Source organism: Chrysemys picta, chromosome 2 (genome assembly GCF_011386835.1).
Source record: "Chrysemys picta bellii isolate R12L10 chromosome 2, ASM1138683v2, whole genome shotgun sequence".
Classification (NCBI taxonomy): domain Eukaryota; kingdom Metazoa; phylum Chordata; order Testudines; family Emydidae; genus Chrysemys; species Chrysemys picta.
In genome coordinates, this window is record NC_088792.1 from 193,363,331 (window position 1) to 193,370,081 (window position 6,751).

Genomic DNA, 6,751 nt, shown 5'->3' on the forward strand with positions numbered 1-6,751 from the left:
CCGCCAACAAACCCAACCAAACCTTTGACTCCTTAATAATTGTTAAACATTCAAAATAGCAGAAGCATTTTAGCTCAGATCTAAATTGGCAATACTGCGTGAATGAATCTTGCACAGGATTTTCCAGGTATCAGTTTATTTTAATGCAGCATTATAGTTTGAACCTCTTTCCCTATTCAGGTATATTACATTTTAAATAAACAAATCAACCTTATTTTGATCTCATATCATATTGGCCATTCTAAAATATGATCTGCAATTTTCTTTTTTAAATAGCTGCCAGACTTTTGTTGAAAATTGTGTCCTAAATATCAAACATTCACTGATCTCATAGAACATTATTTGTTTTATTGCACATATTTACAGTAGTTTGGGATGGTGGTGGTGGAATATGTTTTTCCCTGACCAGCACATAATTTTGACTAACAATTAAATGTGTCTTCCCTATTTATCTGGAATTCCACAAACCTATACAATATACCACTACAATACCAAAAAAAAAAAAAAAAAAAACAACTCAGCCCAGTGTTTTATATAAAGTTAGAGAATGTTTTGGCTACTTTCATATTATTAGTGGTAACAAGAAACAATAAAATGTCTTCTGAACCTTTTCCATTTTTTTTCTGGATCTCAAAGTGTGACTCAAAGATAATAACCAATGGCAAAATAAGCCTTAGACTCTAAGAACGCCTTTACAAATTCTAGCAGCACTGAATAAGAAAGTTGACAATAAACATGCAAGAACTTTTTAAAACAGTGGTTTTTAAACTGAGACTGGGAGCAGTTTTGATCAGAGCAATGTATGTTGTGTGGCCAACAATGCAGACATGCAGAAAGAATTTTGAAAGCTAGTAACTTGGAATATTATAGAGGAAAGGAGCCCTTGAGGGATGCTAATGGACCCATGTTCCACTATGAAAGATTTCTTTATTCTGAAGAGGGTGAGAGGCTTCTTGAAAACTTTCATCTGAATGGTAAAATAAGGAGGTTTCTCATGCTGGGATATATATCTTACTTCCTAGCAGGGTCAGAGTAAGTGTGCCAAAGAAGCATTGCTAATCTCCACTCACTTCCACTTCTCACTTGAGTAAGTGCAGGAAGGATGAGTTTAGGGACCCAGAGGAAGTTTGCAAAGCATTGATGAATGCCTGCACTCTCAAACTCCTAGTAACTGCTTGGGATGCTTCCCAGAGCACCCAGGATTATGAGGCACCTCACTACTACCTGCACTTCAGACTTCTGGGACTGCTGGGGGTCAGCTCCTCAAATCCACTGGCCACAAGTGAGACAAGCACTCCTCCTTCAGCAAATGCAGGCTCTTCTGTGCTTCTGCAGGGTAGTGATAGTTAAACTCCAACCTCTGAGCCTTCCAAGTGTCCCCCTGGAGTATCCAGGTCCTGTTCCACTGGACACGCACACAGTTTTGCTGCTCCCAAAGAAATAGTAAACTCCTGCTCCACAGTTCCTCTTCAGATCACTGCTCATTTATATCTTCCAACAATCCATTGCCTTTACTTGTAAACAGGATTCCCTCCTGCTGTTTTCTATTCCTAATCTACTCATGAAGATTCTGCAATCTCTTGATTAGCATCAGTTTCAGTATGGAAATAGACTTCCATTGTGAAGTGGACAATACACAATGACCAGACAGAGAAATACATGTGTGGTGTCGGAGAGAAGGCTATGGATTCTTTGACCATGGGATGGTGTTCCAAGAAGGAGGAGTGCTAAGCAGAGACGGGCTCCACCTAACGAAGAGAGGGAAGAGCATCTTCGCAAGCAGGCTGGCTAACCTAGTGAGGAGGGCTTTAAACTAGGGTCACCGGGGGAAGGAGACCAAAGCCCTGAGGTAAGTGGGGAAATGGGATAGTGGGAGGAAGCACAAGCAGGAGAGTGCAAGAGGGGATGATGCCGGTCTCATACTGAGAAAGCAGGGTGATCAGCAAGTTTTCTTAAGTGCCTATACACAAATGCAAGAAGCCTGGGAAACAAGCAGGGATAACTGGAAGTCCTGGCACAGTCAAGGAACTATGATTTGATTGGAATAACAGAGACTTGGTGGGATAACTCACATGACTGGAGTATTGTCATGGATGGAGATAAACTGTTCAGGAAGGACAGGCAGGGCAGAAAAGGTGGGGGAGTTGCATTGTATGTAAGAGAGCAGTATGACTGCTCAGAGCTCCAGAATGAAACTGCAGAAAAACCTGAGTCTCTGAATTAAGTTTAGAAGTGTGAGCAACAAGGGTGATGTCGTGGTGGGAGTTTGCTATAAACCACCAGAGCAGGGGGATGAGGTGGACAAGGCTTTCTTCCCGCAACCAACAGAAGTTACTAGATAGCAGGCCCTGGTTCTTGTGGGAGACTTCAATCACTCTGATATCTGCTTGGAGAGCAATACAGAGGTGCACAGACAATACAAGAAGTTTTTGGAAAGTGTACAGGACAATTTCCTGGTGCAAGTGCTGGAGGAACCAACTAGGGACAGAGCTCTTCTTGACCTGTTGATCACAAACTGGGAAGAATTAGTAGGGGAAGCGAAAGTGGATGGGAACCTGGGAGGCAATGACCATGAGATGGTCGAGTCCAGGATCCTGACACAAGGAAGAAAGCAGAGCAGCAGAATACTGACCCTGGACTTCAGAAAAGCAGACTTTGACTCCCTCAGGGAACTGATGGGCAGGATCCCCTGGGAGAATAACATGAGGGGGAAAGGAGTCCAGGAGCTGCCTGTATTTTAAAGAATCCTTATTGAGGTTGCAGGAACAAACCATCCAAAAGTGTAGAAAGAATAGTAAATATGGCAGGCGACCAGCTTGGCTTAACAGTGAAATCCTTGCTGATCTTAAACACAAAAAAGAAGCTTAAAAGAAGTGGAAGATTGAACAAATGACCAGGGAGGAGTATAAAAATATTGCTCAGGCATGCAGGAGTGAAATCAGGAAGGCCAAATCACACTTGGAGTTGCAGCTAGCAAGAGATGTTAAGAGTAACAAGAAGGGTTTCTTCAGGTATGTTAGCAACAAGAAGAAAGTCAAGGAAAGTGTGGGCCCCTTACTGAATGAGGGAGGCAACCTAGTGAGAGAGGATGTGGAAAAAGCTAATGTACTCAATGCTTTTTTTGCCTCTGTCTTCACGAACAAGGTCAGCTCCCAGACTACAGACTACTGCACTGGGCAGCACAGCATGGGGAGGAGGTGACCAGCCCTCTGTGGAGAAAGAAGTGGTTCAGGACTATTTAGAAAAACTGGACGAGCACAAGTCCAGGGTGCCGGATGCGCTGCATCCGAGGGTGCTAAAGGAGTTGGCGGATGTGATTGCAGAGCCATTGGCCATTATCTTTGAAAACTCATGGCGATTGGGGGAGGTCCCACATGACTGGAAAAAGGCTAATGTAGTGCCCATCTTTAAAAAAGGGAAGAAGGAGGATCCGGGGAACTACAGGCCAGTCAGCCTCACCTCAGTCCCTGGAAAAATCATGGAGCAGGTCCTCAAGGAATCAATTCTGAAGCACTTAGAGGAGAGGAAAGTGATGAGGAAGAGTTAGCATGGATTCACCAAGGGCAAGTCATGCCTGACTAACCTAATTGCCTTCTATGATGAGATAACTGGGTCTGTGGATGAAGGAAAGCAGTGGATGTGTTATTCCTTGACTTTAGCAAAGCTTTTGATATGGTCTCCCACAGTATTCTTGCCAGCAAGTTAAAGACGTATGGGATGGATGAATGGACTATAAGGTGGATAGAAAGCTGGCTAGATCGTCGGGCTCAACGGGTAATGATCAATGGCTCCATGTCTAGTTGGCAGCCGGTATCAAGCGGAGTGCCCCAAGGGTCGGTCCTGGGGCCGATTTTGTTCATATCTTCATTAATGGTCTGGAGGATGGCGTGGACTGCACCCTCAGCAAGTTTGCAGATGACACTAAGCTGGGAGAAGTGGTTGATATGCTGGAGGGTAGGGATAGGATTCAGAGGGACCTAGACAAATTAGAGGATTGGTCCAAAAGAAACTTGATGAGGTTCAAAAAGGGCAAGTGCAGAGTCCTGCACTTAGGACGGAAGAATCCCATTCACTGCTACAGACTGGGGACCGAATGGCTAGGCAGCAGTTCTGCAGAAAAGGATCTAGGGGTTACAGTGGACGAGAAGCTGGATATGAGTCAACAGTGTGCCCTTGTTGCCAAGAAGGCTAACGGCATTTGGGGCTGTATAAGTAGGGGCATTGCCAGCAGATCGAGGGATGTGATCATTCCCCTCTAGTCAACATTGGTGAGGCCTCATCTGGAGTACTGTGACCAGTTTTGGGCCCCACACTATAAGAAGGGTGTGGAAAAAGTAGAAAGAGTCCAGTGGAGGGCAACAAAAATGATTAGGCGGCTGGAGCACATGACTTATGAGGAGAGGCTGAGGGAACTGGGATTGTTTAGTGTGCAGAAGAGAAGAATGAGGGGGGATTTGATAGCTGCTTTCAACTACCTGAAAGGGGGTTCCAAAGAGGATGGATCTAGACCAGTGTTTCCCAAACTTGGGATGCTGCTTGTGTAGGGAAAGCCCCTGGAGGGCCGGGCCCAGTGGCCGCGGTTCGCTGCTCCAGGCCAATCGGAGCTGGTGGAAGCAGCACAGGCCAAGGGACGTCCTGGCTGCCGCTTCCAGCAGCTCCCATTGGCCTGGAGCAGCGAACCCGGACCTGTGGACGCAGCAGGTAAACAAACCGGCCCAGCCCGCCAGGGGCTTTCCCTACATAAGCGGCATCCCAAGTTTGGGAAACGCTGATCTAGGCTGTTCTGAGTGGTACCAGATGACAGAACAAGGAGTAATGGTCTCAAGTTGCAGTGTGGGAGGTTTAGGTTGGATATTAGGAAAAACTTTTTCACTAGGAGGGTGGTGAAGCACTGGAATGGGTTATCTAGGGAAGTGGTGGAATCTCCTTCCTTAGAGGTTTTTAAGGTCAGGCTTGACAAAGCCCTGGCTGGGATGATTTAGTTGGGAATTGGTCCTGCTTTGAACAGGGGGTTGGACTAGATGACCTCCTGAGGTCCCTTCCAACCTTGATATTCTATGATTCTATCCCATGTCTGTAATGAATACTTTTTGAAGTTTTTCACCTCTTGGCTACCTGCCTTCAGAATGTAACTTTCAACATAGAAACATAACTTAAATATTATCTGTACATATATTTCACAAGGATTAAGACAATTGACCCTTGGTAGACATGTTATGTGTCACCCTTTGGTAAATTTTATTGTGGATATAAAACTCTTGTAAAACTCTTATGCTGCCCATGCCCTCTGCCAGTAGTTGGCACAAAGAGGTTCCTGGGTCACACGGCCTTCTAGTGCTTTGAACAGTGTTACTCTGCATTCTCAGAAAGAAATATTTTTTATTGATTTTAAAAAAGAGAAAAAATACAAAGTCTCATTGATCTGTAGGAAGACTAAAAACCATTTAAATATAATTACATTCAGCTTAGCTAACCTGGGTGAGTCTCAATTTATGGCTTTGCAGAACTGGTTTCTTTTTCAAAATTTTCTCTTTTGGTGTTGGGGAAAGGGGGCTGAATGATCTAAATCACCGTATTTTTACTCTCATTAAATGACAGATCCTCTTCCCATTAAACTAAATGAGAGCAGAACTGGATCTTAAACGTTGAATTAGGCCCATGAAGAAGGTTGGGTGGTCACCGGGGTCTTGAACACGACCAAAAATATAGAAACCTCTGCAGCAGGTCAGTTCCTGGTAGACCAGCATTTAACTGTAAATTAATGTGAACAAGCTATTAGAACGGTTTTATTACAAATTAATAAAATGTAATTGTCATCCAGTAACAGATTCAACAAGGCATAGTCCTAACTGATTTGGGAACCAGAGAATAAGGATATTTTGTAGAGGGGCACATGAGGTAAATGAGCCAATGATGGATGAAAATATGGAGGTTGAGGAAGTTTTTTATGACCATATTTATCTGATACTTTTTGGTATAGCCTTTCAGGACTGAGCAGTAACTGGTTTATTGAAACAAACCAGACTAGTAATGCCGCATTGAAGGGTGATACACCAGCTTGTTAACTGTGACGTAGTTGGGTGGAGACATGACTGCTCTGGAAAGCTGCCTTTTTCACAGTTATGTTCAGTAGACACTCTTAATATATAATTGACCAAGAAAGATTAGGATCATCCTAGAAAATGTTTGTATTTGCAACGTCTAACATCTTTAATACACAGGATAAATTACCAAAGCAAACATTTGTTATGATTATTTATTGTATTATGGTAGCATCTTGGGAAGCCCAGTTATGGACCGGGGCCCTGTTGTGCTATGTAGTGTTAAAAACATGAAAAGATGATCCTGCCTGTGACCCCCCTTCTGCCAAAGTCCCACAGGGGTTAAGAGGTTGGCTAGCTACCTCCACAGCTGCAGCTAATTGCTTGGCCATTCACATCTGATAGAAGAAGATTTCAGATCAGACACAGGGGTTGGCTGCCAGAAACCCTGGGAACTACCAAGAGGAGGTTTCTCAGCAGCAGACTGACAGGGGGGGCCTCATTAGTAGTCACACTTCCAAAGGGGACTAGAGGACCTAGTCCTGGAAAAGGTGCCTTTGGACTGGCAGAGGTAGGAAATAACCCTGGGAAGCAGCAAAGGACTGTAAGAAGCAGGTCTTAACTGTTTAAACAGCAACCCCGGGCTGGAACCCAGCTGAAGGAATGGGCCTGAGTTCCCTTACCATCCCCAGAAAAGGGAATTGGAAAGT